Source organism: Neophocaena asiaeorientalis, unplaced genomic scaffold (genome assembly GCF_003031525.2).
Source record: "Neophocaena asiaeorientalis asiaeorientalis breed wild unplaced genomic scaffold, Neophocaena_asiaeorientalis_V1.1 scaffold37, whole genome shotgun sequence".
Taxonomy (NCBI): domain Eukaryota; kingdom Metazoa; phylum Chordata; class Mammalia; order Artiodactyla; family Phocoenidae; genus Neophocaena; species Neophocaena asiaeorientalis.
Genome location: NW_020174269.1, coordinates 1,270,673 through 1,288,129, shown reverse-complemented (window position 1 = coordinate 1,288,129; position 17,457 = coordinate 1,270,673). Strand labels below are relative to the sequence as shown.

General features: G+C 38.0%; 1 protein-coding gene across 1 annotated transcript in view; it reads right to left on the bottom strand.

The window, feature by feature from the left end:
- CMYA5 (cardiomyopathy associated 5) overlaps nt 1-17,457 on the bottom strand; it is a 95,829-nt gene that overhangs the window by 58,507 nt on the left and 19,865 nt on the right. The gene's annotated exons all lie outside the window — the stretch shown is intronic.

Below are 17,457 nucleotides of genomic sequence, written 5' to 3'. Positions count from 1 at the left end.
ATATAATTGACATAGAACACTGTATAAGTTTAAGGTGTACAGCTTAACGATTTGACTTATATACATCATGAAATGATTACAATAAATTTAATTAACATCCATCATCTCATATAGATATGAAATAAAAGGAAAAGAAAACATTTTTCCTTGTGATGAGAATGCTTAGGATTTACTCACCTAAGAACTTTCATAAAGCTAATTATATTTATCATGTTGTATATTACATCCCTAGTACTTGTTTATTTTATAACTGGGAGTTTGTACCTTTTGACCACCTCCATCCAATTCCCTCGCTCCTTGCCTCTGGTAACAACAAATCTGATCTCTTTTTCTAAAAGTCTGTTTGTTTGTTTGTTTTTTAAGTATAACTGACCTATAACACTATGTTAGTTCCTGGTACATAACGTGGTGATTCAATATTTCTATACATTTCAAAATGATCACTATAGTAACTCTGGTTACCATCTGTCACCATACAAAGATATTATATCATCATTGACTATATTCTCCACACTGAACATTTCATACCTCTGAGTCATTTATTATGCAACTAGAAGCTTGTGCCTCTTAATCTCCCTCACTTATTTCTCTCCTCTCTTCATTCCCCTTCTTCTGGCAATGACCTCTTTGTTCTCTGTGTCTATAACTCTGTTTTTGTCTTGTTTGTTCATGTGTTTTGTTTTTTAGATTCCACATATAAGTGAAATTATACAGTATTTTTCTTTCTCTGACTTATTTCACTTTAGCATAATAACCTCTGGTCTACGCATGTTGTCACAAATGGCAAGATTTCATTCTTTTTTATGGCTGAGTAAAATTCCATTGTGTATATGTGTGTGTGTGTAGGTTGCTTCCATATCTTGGCTATTGTAAATAATGCTGTGATGAACATAGGGGTGCAGATATCTTTTTGTATTCGTGTTTCATTTTCTTCAGATAAATATTGCTGGATTTATGGAGTGGAATTGCTGGATCATATGATAATTCTATTTTTAATTTTTTGAGGAACCTCCATAATGTTTTCCATAGTAGTGGCACCAATTTACATTCCCACCAACAGTACACAAGGGTTCCCTTTCCTCCACATCCTCACCAACACTTATTACTGTTGTCTTTTGGATACTAGCCATTCTGACAGGTGTGAGGTGATACCTCATTGTGGTTTTGATTTGCATTTTCCTGATGATGAGTGATGTTGAGCATTTTTCAGGAGCCCGTTGGCTACTTGAATGTCTTCTTTGGAAAAAGTGCCTATTCAGATCCTCTGCCCATTTTTTAAGTAAGTTGTATGGTTTTTTGTTGTTGTTGATGTTCAGTTGTGTGATTTCTTTATATATTTTGGATATTAACCTCTTATCAGGTATTTCATTAGCAAATATCTTGTCCCATTCAGTAGGCAGTCTTTTCATTTTGTTGATAGTTCTCTTGCTGAGCTTTTTAGTTTGATGTAGTCCCATTTGTTTATTTTTGCTTTTGCTTTCTCTGCCTGAGGAGACATATCAAAAAATATTGCTAAGATCAATGTCAAAGAGCATACTGCCTATGTTTTCTTTTAGAAGATTTATGGTTTCAGGTCTTATATCTAATCCTTTAATCCATTTTGAGTTTATTTTTGTATATGGTGTAAGAAAGTGGTCCAATAAGATTTTTTTGCATGTAGCTGTCATTTTCCCAACACCATTTATTGAAGAGGCTGTCTTTTCCTCACTGTATATTCTTGTCTCTTGCATCATAGATTAATTGACCATATAAGTGTGGGTTTATTTCTGGGCTCTCTATTTTGTTTCATTGATCTGTGTGTCTGTTTTTGTGCCAGTACCATACTGTTTTGATTACTGTAGCTTTGTCGTATAGTTTGAAATCAGGGCACGTGATACCTCCAGCTTTGTTCTTCTTTCTCAAGAGTGCTTTGGCTATTCAGGGTCTTTCATGGTTCCACACAAATTTTAGAAATATTTTTTCTAGTTCTGTGAAATATGCCATTGGTATTTTGATAGGGATTACATTGAATCTGTAGGTTGTCTTGAGTAGTATGGTCATTTTAACAACATTAATTCTTCCAATTCATAGGCACAGTGTGTCTTTCCATCTGTTTATGTTGTCCTCAATTTCTTTCATCAGCATATTATAGTTTTCTGAGTACAGGTCTTTCATCTCCTTAGTTAGATTTATTCCTGGGTATTTTGTTCTTTTTGATGCAGTTGTAAATGGGATTGTTTTCTCAATTTCTCTTTCTGATAGTTCATTGTTCATGTATAGAAAAGCAATAGATTTCTGTATATTAATTTTGTGTCCTGCACTTTTACTGTATTCACTGATGAGTTCTACTAGTTTTTGGTGGCATCTTGAGGATATTCTGTGTATAATATCACATCATCTGCAAACAGTGACAGTTTTACTTCTTTCTTTCCAGTTTGAATTCCTTTTATTTCTTTTTCTAATCTGATTGCTGTGGTTAGGGCTTCCAATACTATGTTGAATAAAAGTGGTGAGAGTGGGCATCCTTGTCTTGTTCCTGACCTTAGAGGAAATGCTTTCAGCTTTTCACTGTTGAGTATGATGTTAGCTGAGAGCTTGTCATATGTAGCCTTTATTATGTTGAGATATGTTCTTTCTATACCCACTTTACTGGGAGTTTTTTTTTTAATCATAAATATATGTTGAATTTTGTAAAAAGCTTTTTTTGCATCTATTGATATGATCATGTGATTTTTATTCTTCAGTTTGTTAATGTGGTGTATCATACTGATTGATTTGTGGATACTGAACCATCCTTGAACCCCTGGGATAAATCCCACTTGATCATGGTATATGATCCTTTTAAAGTATGGTTGAATTTGTTTGCTAGTATTTTGTTGAGGATATATGATTATTTTAAGATGCTGATCTCTTAAGGTCAATCACATTTTAACAATCTTGCATTTTTACTCCCCTCCCCCCCACACACATTTAGTGCATTTTACATCATATTTTATATCTTTTTTTGCATCTTTTGTATCCCTTAACTACATATTGTGAATATTGATGATTTTACTACTTTTGTCTTATAACCTTCCACTAGGTTTATAAGTGGTTGATCTACTACCTTTCCTGTATATATGCCTTTACCAATGAAATTTTTCCTTTTGTAATTTTCACATTTCTAGTTATAGCCTGTTTTGTACACTCAGAAAATTCACTTTAATGTTTCTTGCAAAGCTGGGTTTTTTTGTTGCTGAACTCTTTTAGCTTTTGCTAGACTGTAAATCTCTTGATCTCTCCTTAAAATCTGAATGATAGTTTGCCAGGTGGAGTATTCTTAGTTGTACATCTTTTCCTTTTATCACTTTAAACATATCATGCTACTCCTTCTGGTCTGAAGAGTTTCTGCTGAAAAGTCATCTGATAGCTTTATGAAAGTTCCCTTGTACATAACATGTTCATTTTCCCTTGCTGCTTTTAGTATTCTCTCTTTTTCTTTAATTTTTGCCATTTTAATTGTAACATGTCTTGGTGTGGTCCTCTTTAGGTTGATTTTGTTTGGCACTCCCTGCTTCTTGGACCTCTTTGCTTCTGTTTCCCTTCCTTGGTTAGGGAAGCTTTCAGCTATTATGTTCTCTGCTCCTTTCTCTCTCTCTCTCCTCTCCTTCTGGGGCCCCTAAAATATTAATGTTAGTATGTTTGATATTGCCCTAGAAGTCTCTTAAACTGTCCGCATTTTTTAAAATTCTTTTCTCCTGTTTAGCTTGACTGATTTCCACTATTCTGTCTTCCAGTTTGCTGATCTGCCTCTCTGTATCATCTAATCTATTGTTGATTCCTTCTAGTATATTTTTTATTTCAATTATTATTATATTCTTCAGCTGTGTTTGGTTTTTCTTTACATTTTCTAACTCTTCGTTAGAAACTACTGACTGCTCACTGTGTTCATACATTCTTCTCCCAAGTTCTTTCAACATCATTATGATCATTACCTTGAACTCTTTGTCAGATAGACTGCTTATCTCCACTTCACTTAGTTCTTCTTCTAGGGTTTTATCTTGTTCCTTCATTCAGAACATATTCTCTGTCACTTCATTTTGCCTAACTCTCTGTTTTTATTTCTATGTATATGGCATGTTGATTTCATTTTCCAATCCAATAAAGTAGCTTTAAGTAGGAAACATACTATACGCCCCAGCAGCACACTCCCCCCCTTTGGTCACCAGAGCTATATGCTGCAGGGGTGCCCTCTATATGGGCTGAATTGGTCTTTCTGCTGTGGCAGGCTGACTACTGTGGGTGCACTCCTAGGTAGATGTGGCTGGCCCTCAGCTCAATTGGTTGCCAAGCCCTGCCTAGTCAGAGATTATCTTAAAACATATTCCTTAATTTCAAAATACATGGGGATTTCCTAGTTATCTTTTTTGTTAATGCTTTCTAGTTTAACTGCATTGTCACCAAAGAATTTATTTTATAGAAGTTATACTTTGAAATTTATTGAGATTTGCTTTATGGCTATATGGCCAAATTTTGTTTGTTTGTTTAAATATTTATGTGTTCTGGAAAAGAATATGTGTCTTGCAGTTTTTCAGTATTGTTCTATGTATGTCAGGTAGGTCAGACTTATTAGTTGTGTTATTCAAATATTTTTATTATTTTTTTTTTAATATTACTATGTGCTTTACTATGTGTTGTATAATTCTCATACAACAATTCCATAAGTAGATATATTAATTTACCAGATGAGGAAACAGGCCTGGGGGATTAAGTATTTTTTGCAAATCAAGTCTTTTTACCTTTAATGATATTACGGGATCTTAGTTCCCTTGGTCCAGAGCAGTGAAAGTACTGAGACCTAACCACTGGACCCCCAGGGAACTCCCACAAAGATTGTTTTAAAACTCTGCCAATTTAAATGGAGCACTTAGTCCATTTAAGCTTAATATAATTACCAATACAATTACCATATATCTGGGGTTAAATCTTCCATCTTATTATGTGCTTTCTATTTATACTACCTAGTCTATGTTCCTTTTTCTCTCCTATCTTGCCTTGTTTTAAATTGAACATTTATTATTATTCTATTTACCCACTTTATTAGCTTGGCAGTTATATTTTACTATTCTTTTAGTGATTATCCTAGAGATTTCAACATGCATCCTTGAATCTTTAATGTCTAACATAAATTGGTATTTTTATCTCTTCTAAGACAACACAAGGACCATAAATTATAATTTCAACTTACATGCTGTTATAATTGTACATTTTAATTCTGTAAATATTTTAAAATCTCATAGCCATAATTTATTATTGTTTTAAACTGCCAATATTCATTTAGATTTCCCTATATACTGAATTTTTAAAAATTGTGTTCCATTCCTTCCTCCACCTCCAATATTCCATCTGGAATCATTTTCCTCCTCCCTAAAAAATTCGCTTTAGTACTTCATTTACTGTGAATTTTCTGGTGGTAAATTCACCCTACGTATTCCTTAAAAAGTGTTTTTACACATCCATTCTAAGAGTCTCTTTTCAGGGTATAAAATTCTATATTGGCAGGTATTTTTCTCTGAAGACTTGATTCCACCATGTTTAACCAGTATTTTCTCTCAATACTTTATTTTTTAAATTTTTATTCAAGTAGAGTTGCTTTACAATACTGTGTTAGTTGCTACTGTACAGCAAAGTGAATCAGCTGTATGTATACATATATCTCCTTTCTTTTGGATTTCCTTCCTATTTAGATAATCACAGGGCACTGAGTAGAGTTCTCTGAGCTATACACTAGGTTCTCATTAGTTATTTATTTTATACATAGTATTAAATGTCAATACTGTATATATGTCAATGCCAGTCTCCCAATTCATCCCATCACCCCTTTCCCCCTAGGTATCCATATGCCTGTTCTCTCTGTCTGTGTCTCTGTTTCTGCTTTGTAAATAAGATCATCTATATAAATTTTTTCAAATTCCATATATATGCATTAATATACAATATTTGTTTTTCTCTTTATGGCTCACTTCACTCTTTATGACAGTCTCTAGGTCCATCAACGACTCTACAAATGACCCAATTTTGTTCCTTTTTATGGCCGAGTAATGTTCCATTAAAAATGAATGTCATTCCGGGCTTCCCTGGTGGCACAGTGGTTGAGAGTCCGCCTGCCGATGCAGGGGACACAGGTTCATGCCCCAGTCCGGGAAGATCCCACATGCCACGGAGCAGCTGGGCCCATGAACCGTGGCCACTGAGCCTGCGTGTCCGGAGCCTGTGCTCCACAACGGGAGAGGCCACAGTGAGAGGCCCGCATACTACACACACAAAAAAAATGTCATTCCAAGAGGGAAGACAGCAGAAGCAAGAAGAACTACAATCCTGCAGCCATGGAACAAAAACCACATTCACAGAGAGAGAGAGACAAGAAGAAAAGGCAGAGGGCTATGTACCAGATGAAGGAACAAGATAAAACCCAAAAAAACAACTAAGTGAAGTGGAGATAGGCAACCTTCCAGAAAAAGAATTCAGAATAATGACAGTGAAGATGATCCAGGACCTCGGAAAAAGAATGGAGGCAAGGTCGAGAAGATGCAACAAATCTTTAACAAAGACCTACAAGAATTAAAGAACAAACAAAAAGAGATGAACACTACAATAACTGAAATGGAAAATACACTAGAAGGAATCAATAGCAGAATAACTGAGGCAGAAGAACGGATAAGTGACCTGGAAGACAGAATGGTGGTATAAGGAAACAGAAGCTTCAAATGACACAATAGACCAGATTGATTTAATTGATATTTATAGGATATTCCATCCAAAAGCAGCAGATTACACTTTCTTCTCAAGTGCGCACGGAACATTCTCCAGGATAGATCACATCCTGGGTCACAATTTAAGAAAATTGAAATCATAGCAACCATCTTTACTGACAATAACGCTATGAGACTAGAAATGAATTACAGGGAAAAAAACGTAAAAACCACAAACACATGGAGGCTAAATTTATTAGAGAAATGCAAATCAAAACTACAATGAGGTATCACCTCACACCGGTTAGAATGGGCATCATCAGAAAATCTACAAACAACAAATGCTGGAAAGGGTGTGGAGAAAAGGGAACCCTCGTGCACTGTTGGTGGGAATGAAAATGGATACAGCCACTATGGAGAACAGTATGGAAGTTCATTAATAAACTAGAAATAGAATTACCATATGACCCAGCAATTCCACTACTGGCCATATACCCAGAGAGAACCATAATTCAAAAAGAGACGTGCACCCCAATGTTCATTGCAACACTATTTATAATAGCCAGGTCGTGGAAGCAACTTCATGCCCATTGATAGACGAATGGATAAAGAAGATGTGGTACATATATACAGTGGAATATTACTCAGCCATAAAAAGGAACGAAATTGGGTCATTTGTTGAGACGTGGATGGATCTAGAGACTGTCATACAGAGTGAAGTAAGTCAGAACGAGAAAAAGAAGTATCGCATATTAACACATATATATGTGGAACCTAGAAAAATGGTACAGATGAACCAGTTTGCAGGGTAGAAATTGAGACACAGATGTAGAGAACAAACATATGGACACCAAGCAGGGAAAGTGGCAGGGTGGTTGGGGTGGTGGTGTGATGAATTGGGCAATTGGGATTGAAATGTATACAATGATGTGTATAAAACTGATGACTGATAAGAATCTGCTGTATAAAAAAATAAAATAAAATTCAAAAAAAATGTCATTCCACTGTTTTCTACTTCCATTGTTTCACCTAAATCAGCTGTTAGTGTGTTGTTGCTTTCCTGAAGGTAATCTGGGTTGTTTCCCCATCACCACGCACAAGCTGTTTTTAGGATCTTGTTGTTGTCTTTAGTTTTCAAAAATTTTACTAACATGTGCTTAGGAATCTTATCCTGCTTGGAGTTTATATGGCTTCTTCAATCTACACATTGATGTCTTTCATCATTTTTGAGAAATTCTCAGTCATACTCTGTTCAAATATTACTTCTGTCCCATTTTTCTCTTCTCTTGTTCTGAGATTCTAATATTTCATAAATTAGAACTTCTCACAGTGTCTTATCCATGCTTCATTTGGATGTTTCTTCCAATCTATTATCCGATACACTAATTCTCTTTTCAACTGTGTCTAAACTGCTACTAAAATCATCAAATATGTTACTTTTTGTTATTGTATTTTTCAGTTCTAGGATTTCTATTCTACTAATTGTTTCCAGTTCTCTGACAGTTCTCAATCTTGTCTTTTATATCCATTTCCCTACAAATAACTTAAGCATTACATAAGCACAGTCCCCCTCCAGGAGCCCTTCCCTTTCCATAACAGTCCAGCTATGCCCTAATAAGTATGACTCTTTGTGAGATAAGAACTTGAAGGAATTGTGTGCTATGCCATTTCTTCATTTCTAAACTTCCCCTTAATAATCCCTATATTTGCATTGTGTGACATTGTAGTGTGTATATGTCCATGCCCCTTTGTATAGTAAGGCTGAATGTGATAACTCCTTAATGGTGTTTTGGTACGCTTGCTGATAATATCCTTATATTCCACTGTTAAACTGACATTATATTTTCTAAATTTATTTTGAGTTGTACTAGTATAAATCATTTCTCAAAAGATGAATTTGGTTAAATGTGCTGGAAAAATCTAACTTCTGAAGTTCCAGAATGGAGGATAAAGTCCTGGAATATGACCATGTCAAAAAGTCCCTGTTTCCTGTTTAAGCCCTTTCACTTTAGCTGAAACTGAAACTACTAAGTTGTTGAAAATTAAGTAATTGATCATGAATGGAAAGAGCCTTGTGGTTTTATAATATTTCTTATTTTATAAGTAAGGGAACCAAAGAAAGGTAATACATATATATCCAAATTGAAATTTTTAAAGAACAAAATGGCTACCAAAGAGGAGCTACCAAAATAATAATTTCCCTTATTTTATCATATTTGTTTCAAATTGGCACTTTGATTTTTTTACTTAAAGAAAAAAAAAACTACACTTCTGAAGAAGTGAAACAGGTCCTCAAACTATTTTTATCTGAAAGCTAAGATTTATAACTATTAGATTTTATTTTTCTTAGGCTAAAGATTTGTATTTCAGGAACTGGTAGTCCTGTCCTCTGATTAGCAGTTAAAGTGACATTAAAGTTCCTTATAGGAATATAACTATGAACAATACCTTAGCTTTTTATGCTATCTTATTCTACTCTCAAGCAACCACAGTGCACTAACGGGAAGTATATCAAACAAAAGAAGGCAATGGGTAGAATTTTTTCCTACTAAATCTGCCAAAATGCATTTAGTATCTATTATAACACAGCAATGAAGTCATATATAATCTTGCTTATGTTGCAGAGTTTTAAAACATGTTTTTAAAGCATAAAATGCTAAGCAAGCTTGTGATTTTATAATATGATTTGTTAATATTTTATGTGGGCCCTAAAAAAAGAACCAGCAGGTCTTAAAAGCATAATCACTAATTCTACAATTAATATTTCACCAAGAATTAACTGAATAACCATGTCCTTCACAGAAAATTAATCATATGCATTGTTGAACAAAAGTAATATAAAATAGCTTGTGCTAAAAGGAGCTTATAAGCCATGAAAAAAACCATGAAACTATGAATGAAAAAATTATTATACAGATTATCATGCCCTAATATAAAGTACTCATTTTGTAAGTATAATAAAGACCACTCAAGTTCATTGTGGATGAGAAGAATAAGCGTCTTATTGTCACAGTGACCAGACATTTCATAAGCCTGGAAGTTAGGGCCTCATACTATTTGAAACCCAGTTATCTTTCTAGCTTTACCTTCTGCTCTTCTCTTTCATGAATCCTGTGCTCCAGCCAAACATTGGCCTTACCCCTCATGCTTTGCTTACATACTTCTCTTCACTAGGAATGAATCATCTCTGCACATTCTAACTTTACAGCCTTCAGAGACCAGCTCATATATCAACTTCTCCATGTAGCTGTCAATGACTCTTCAAGCCAAAAGTAATTTTCTTCCTCTGAAATTCTAGAATCCTCATGTAATCTTCTCCTATGGCATTTACCACCATACATTAGAGTTATTTTGTCATATATCTTAGCTACTCTACAAGGCTGTAAACTACCTGTGAGCAGGGTGCATATCTTCTAGCGCTTCTTTTAGGGGCTTGCCTCTTGCGAAGTCTTTCCAAAACATTCACCTTCATTTTCAGAGGAACAAGTCTTTTACTTTTGCACTCATTTCATCAGCTTTGGTAATATTTAATTATATCATGTAATAACAAGTGCAACCAGGATAAAAAGGTTTAGAATAATCACAACTGACCCTTAGTAAAAATGCAACTCAAAATGATGGGTATTATTAGATAGGAGCCTGCTATGAGGAGTGGTTAACTTGCCTCAGGCATCAGTCTGTTTTACAGAGAAAATGGGGAGCTTTGGTTACACCAGCCAATTAGGTTTAGTGGAAAGTAACTTTAAAAACCTTATATTCCTTTCTCTTTCATTTCTAGTTTCCATTCATTAGCATTTATACCCATAAAATTTGTTTCAGATAATTTCAAAACTATGAAACTTCAACCAACATTGACTTTTAACTGATTTCACATTGAAGCCCAAGGTCAAGATTCATTCATCCAACAAGTACTTATTGAGCTCCAATTATGTACTATGTTAGACATGATTTTTTACAGCAAGACAGCCATTTGCTGCAAATTTTCTAGAAGATCTTTACAGTCACTTTAGATTAACCAATTTGGTCTGAGCTATAGATTTATGGTAGAACTGTAAATTAACTTTTCCTTATTTTGTTCTTTTGAAATCTAAGGTGATTTCAATGTTGCCACTAGAGGCAGCTCAACAGTAAAGCAAATTAGGTGCTTGCCTCAGCCCTCACCCGTATAAGAGCATCACTAGATACAGTCAGCATTCTCCCAGCCTAGCTTGAGAATACTCAGTGTGTGAACACTTTCCTGCTTCATCCATACAAGGGTGTATGAAGAAACTCCATTCACATCTTTTTTGTCTTTTTAAAGGACTTTTTTAATCTGTAAAATATTTTTAAATACATGATAGCAATTAATTTAAAATTATTAGCTGGGACATTAATTTCTCATTCCAGGTGCTTCTTTCCATGTGGAAGGACATCTATTAGTGTAACACTCCTTCCTGGCTAGCTTCCCTCTATCTCTTCCCCATTCCACTCTGTTCCTTCTACTGTTAAGTACACAGGTATGTTCTCATGTGGAGAGGCCTGTAGGTCTTCAGAGATCATGACTGGGTATATAAATCTGTCTGTTTCTGAGATTTGGAGAAAGCACATTGTGGTCCTATACCTGAGCCACATTCTTTGATATGAGGTTTATCAGTAATAATTGATGTTTTGATCTCTATCTGCTATTCCTTTGATTATCTACCAATTGTTTCAGAACTTAGGCAGGGAAAAGAGGTAATTATACTTGCCAAAGCCCAATATAAATAAATGGACACACGTACAGCAGTTGGTAAAGCCCAAAGGACACCACTTGACAGCAAGAACAGATATGATAGCTAACCTACATGCTTGTGATTATCCACCATAAACTGATATGTGGACCAATCAGACCAAGAGAAATTCACCAGTCAGACTCAGTAATGCCCTGATGACATAGGGGTCTCCTTCACAAACACACAGGCATGTGTCTCTTTATATGCACAAGCTTTAAGAATCCCATAACTACAATGGTTGAAACGATGCTTTATAAGCAACATAGACCAATTTTAAAAGTGTACTACCCATGGTCAGTGATAAGTAATAGTATATCCATGGCAAAAATGTCCATGAGCTGTCAAGAATAAGGGTTGACAATTTGAGTCAGAATATGCAAAAAAGATAAAAGTTGGTATTCTATTTTTTTTTTTTTTTTTTTTTTTTTTTGCGGTACGCGGGCCTCTCACTGCTGTGGCCTCTCCCGCTGCAGAGCACAGGATCCGGACGCGCAGGCTCAGTGGCCATGGCTCACGGGCCCAGCCGCTCCGCGGCATGGGGGATCTTCCTGGACCGGGGCACGAACCCGTGTCCCCTGCATCGGCAGGCGGACTCCCAACCACTGTGCCACCAGGGAAGCCCAAAAGTTGGTATTCTTAAATGCCTCAGGTTACTTTGGCTTAGGGCCATGCTAGCTCTAAGGCTGGTTCTTCTGCCACCAGCTAACAGGAAGAAGGCAACCTGGATTTTCTCGTGCTTGCTCTGACGCTTACCCACTGTCTGGTTTTCAGCATGTAAACAAAACAAAATCTATGCTCTCATGTTGCTTAAATTTTATTAGAGGGGAAGACAGAGAATGAATAAATGTTGGGTGGTGATAAGTGCTATGAAGAAAATGAAACAGGATAAATGGGATAGAGGGCAACGGTTATGATTTGGGGTGCTATATTACATAAGGTAGTCAAGGAAGAGCTCACAATTAAAGAGATATTTGAGCAGAGATTTGAAGGGAATGAGCATACAAATATTAGGAGAAAGAGCATAGCAAACAATAGTATTAAAGTCGCTGACGTGAGACTGCTTGGCAAACACAAACAGCGGAGACGGCAGTGTACTGGAGTATAATGAGAGAGAAAGGTGAGGTCAGAAAAGCAGCCAGGAGCCAGTTCACTTGGGCTTACAGGCCACAGGAAGGGTTTGGATTTCACTCCAAATGAGATGGTAAGCCACTGGACTGTCAGCCCTGCCATCTTCGAGGAGTTAAGAGATTGGCAGCTACTCAGTCTAAGCTGGTTGGGGTTCATTTACCCCCCGCCCTACCTCAATCAGGAATTTGAATCTTAAGCAGGGTGACCAGAAGGCTGAAAATCCACGGCACTCAGGCCAGATAATCAGTCCTTCTTGTTCCCTGGACCCGACCCAGCACTCCGCTGGTTCCTGCCTGGTTTTCCAGTCTACCTGTGAGCTCTTTAAAGTTCTTCTACTAGATTCCATTTTCTGTTCGGTATATAAAGAGTTGTTTCTTTGCTCTCTGTTAGAGATGGCTAACTTACCACTGCTTATTTCTCGTCTTCGGGGGTCTCCAGATACTCTCCATTTCCCAGCCTCCCTTGAGTTAGGTGTGGCCAGGTAGCACTCAAGTGATGGAATTCCAGCCAATGGAAGGTGAGCACTAGTAATGTTTCTAGGCATTTCGTGGCATGGATCGCTAAGATCTCCCAGACATGATCCTCTGTACTTTTTCCCATGCATAGCTTGAAGCATGGCAACCTTAAAGGTCACATACTGAAGAGGATAGAGCCACAACAGCTAAGGTGCCTCTGTTACTACTTGGAGGAGGCCTGCCTAATGAGGAATACCTGCACAGGACTTTTAATCAAGCTCAAGAGAAACTTTTATTATACTAAGTTACTGAGATTTGTTTTGCTACAGCAGCTAGGGCTATCTTTTTTTAATAAATTTATTTATTTATTTTTGGCTGTGTTGGGTCTTCATTGCTGCACATGGGCTTTCTGTGGTTGCGGTGAGCAGGGGCTACTCTTCGTTGCGGTGGGCATGCTTCTCATTGCAGTGGCTTTTCTTGTTGCGGAGCACGGGCTCTAGGCGTGCGGGCTTCAGTAGTTGCAGCACATGGGCTCAGTAGTTGTGACTCAAGGGCTCTAGAGCGCAGGCTCAGCAGTTGTGGCACACGGGCTTAGTTGCTCCGAGGCAAGTGGGATCTTCCCGGACCAGGGCTCGAACCCACGTACCCTGCATTGGGAGGCAGATTCTTAACCACTGTGCCACCATGCAAGTCCCTAGAGCTATCTTATCTAATACCTTTCATTTAAACCCTAACTACACCTCTCAGTCATCATTAAACATCTCACTCCAACATTAAACATCTGTACTCCTTGACACAGAAAACATTTTTTTAAAGATATATCTAAATATAATGTTAACTCTGATTACACAAGTAAATGAGAATATTCTTGTTGTAAAAAATTAATCTAGGGGCTTCCCTGGTGGCGCAGTGGTTGAGAGTCCGCCTGCCGATGCAGGGAACACGGGTTCGTGCCCCGGTCCGGGAAGATCCCCCATGCCGCGGAGCGGCTGGGCCCGTGAGCCATGGCCGCTGAGCCTGCGCATCCGGAGCCTGTGCTTCGCAACGGGAGAGGCCACAGCAATGACAGGCCCGCGTACCCAAAAAAAAAAAAAAAAAAAAAATTAATCTAACATTGATAGGCAAAATCTCCCATAACTACCACAACCCCCATTTCAGTCCCATAACCAGAGATAATGCTGTTAATCGATATTTTGCAAAGTAAAAAACAAAACAAAAACTGAGCCTCGTAAAACAAATAATGGAAATTCCACTTTTAAATTCTAACAAGTACTCACCACGTGCAAACTAACGGGACTCTAAGAAGAGTAAACACAGTGGCAGCCTTCCAGGAGCTCAGAGCTAGCAGGTAGGAATATCTGCAAACGGGTCATTATGATACAGTGCAACACACGTGAGAACAGAAAGAATGTGCAGAACGCATCAGACATGGATGTACAGAGACGGAAATTTTTTAAAATTTGGAGTGGATTCAGGCAGGCTGTGTGAATACACGTGTGAAAGGAGGGGTCTGGAATATAATACAGAGTTTAAAAGGCTGATGTAAGGTTTTGCAAGATGAAAATTAGTTTTCCAGGAGGACCAGGTTGGGGGTAATTCAGGTAAAAGGAACAACATAGGCAAGAGGAGGGAGGTGTGACACCATACGGTATGTCTGGGGGTACTTTGGGGCACCTTCAAAAACGTCTGTAATCTCCTTAAAAATCAAAAGACTCAGTGGCACATATGTTAGTATTAGGTAGATGCTTCCAATGTTACTCCAACCCCAAGCAGATTGGAAAATACCCATCACCCTGTCTTTCCCAGGGCTTTAGAACAGTCCTGATAATTAGTTAATGATGGGCTGCACATATATTTGCTATTAAAGGCTGACATAACTTGAGTCACTGAGTGCCTAAGACATGTGCTTGACCTTACAACAAGGACTAGATGAAGAAGGGATCCATTTGAAAGTACAAGGTTTCAAAATAGTGACTATCTTCCTTCTTTCCCACTCCCACCCCTCCCCAACCAAATTATTACATGTGGACCACAAGCCTAAGCTTTCCCATTTACTTCAAGTAAGAAATGTCTACCTGCTAGTGGATAAAGGTGTTATATGACCCACAAGAACAGTGAAATTATAGGAGTTACTTATCTGCCCAGAGTTAAAAAGAGTACTTTGAATTTTGGACTGAGTAATCAATTTATAAATACTTAGGGAGTGGACTTCCCTGTTGACACAGTGCTTAAGAATCTGCCTGCCAATGCAGGGGACACGGGTTCAAGCCCTGGTCCGGGAAGATCCCACATGCTACGGAGCAACTAAGCCCATGCGCCACAACTACTGAGCCTGCGCTCTAGAGCCCGCGAGCCACAACTACTGAAACCCACGGGCTCTAGGCACATGTGCCTAGAGCCCATGCTCCACAACAAGAGAAGCCACCACAATGAGAAGCCCACACACTGCAATGAAGAGTAGCCCTCGCTCGCCACAACTAGAGAAAGCCCGCGCAAAGCAACGAAGACCCAGCACAGCCAAATATAAATAAATAAATAAATAAATTTATTAAAAAAAGAAAATACTTAGGGAGTATCTATCCATTCAGGGCCTGCATGAGCTGGGGGCTATGTCTCAATTGAATAAATTGCAGGCAGACGTCTGAATGCACCAAAGAGAAGTATAAAACTCATCCACTAAATTCTCCACTATCGTAGAAAACTAAGGGCAAAAGATGCCAGGTCTAGAGAACCAAAGTAAATGACCTACGTACGGTGTGACAGGGCTAGTTCATAGCTTAGTGCCTACCACAGAGCAAAACATGGGCAAGTCAATTATTTGTAGTCTTGGCAGCTCCTTGTCGGTAGGAGTTCCTCAGTGTCACTATTGACATTTTGGGCTACATAAATTTCTTGCTGTGGGAGCTAGCCTGCGTGCTCAGTGGCACCCTGACCTCTACCTACCAGATGCCAACAGTACCCTACCCCTAGTTCTGACAACCAAAAATGTGTCCTCAGAATTATACTAGCTGAGAACCACTGGTATAGATATACCCAAGAGTGAAAGAGCAAATGAATAGATAAATAAGTAAGTAAATAAGTAAATAAATAATCTACCACAGGCAACATTAACCTTGGCTGAGGATACAAGGAAAAACCACGGAGGATAAGAACATTCCATGTTTTGGGATTCCCAGCTGAGGAGTTAAATACAGGCTTAGCTCTTTAGCACTAGAATTCTTCAACAGCTACTGAGTATTAGCACAGAACAGAAACGGTACCCCACCAGCCACTGCTGTCAAATTCCTGTGAAAGTTGAGTGGTGGCTACTAAGAGACAGAGTACTTCATCTGAATAGAATGTGTCAGGCTGGGATCTTTTAAAATAAATCAGTGAGTCGGGACAGACTTCTCCCCTGCTGTTCCACAGACTTTTTTTTTTTTTTTTTACTACAATTATAATTCCATAAAAGCACAGAGGATTAGGGCCAATTGATCCAAAAAGTAGGAGAAATTTGATCAAGTTCCCTCATTTCCTTAGTGACCCTCCTGCAATTTTTCTTAAGTTTGCAACAGAGAAAGAGCCATTAAATTGTGACCTTGAAAATAAAAATAATACATTTAAAAATGAAACTCAGCTCCTCTATTAGATGAAACGGGGGTTTGCCCACATGCCTAGTATATAATGGCAACAGTTTTTCTTTTTTCTGTTGTTTTTTAAAGGAAATAATAGTAATAAAACACAACTAAAGATCCCGCATACCGCAACGAATATCCTGCATGCAGCAACTAAGACCCAGTGTAGCCAAATAAATAAATATTAAGACACACACACACACACACACACACAGACACACACAGACACACACACACCAAAGCCTCACTCCAGCAGATACCAGAGAAATGAGCAAGGCTGGGTGAAAATCCTCCCAGCCCTGAAGCTTCAAGAGGGAAGACACTTCTGCCTGTGTCAGCAGAGAGGCTTTGGGGCCAGGGGGTTGGCTGTCCTGGGGCTTTCTGGATCAACCTCACAGAGCTATACCACTGGAGGCACAATGAGGGCGCCCTCCAGCTATGGAGAGAACATCCTTGAGAATCTTGTGTGCTACATATAGAGGAGTACAAGATGTACAGGAGAGAGGAGTTAAACCAGAACATTCTGACTGAGTGACAACCACACACCTTCTCTTTAATTCCCAAGTGCTCCTCCAGGGACTTTTGATCTAGTCCCCAAACTAATGCTGCCAATAATCCCTCAAGGAAAATTAATCATAACATTACAGTTACTGACAAACCCTCAGACATTTTTTGCTAGATCAGCTCTGGACAATAGCTCATTAACATCATTAACTGTATGGTTTCTGCAAGTGCGGTATTAGGAAGTGTGTTCTTTTGTGCACACGTAAAGTGTTTAGAAAATTTTCCAATCTCCATT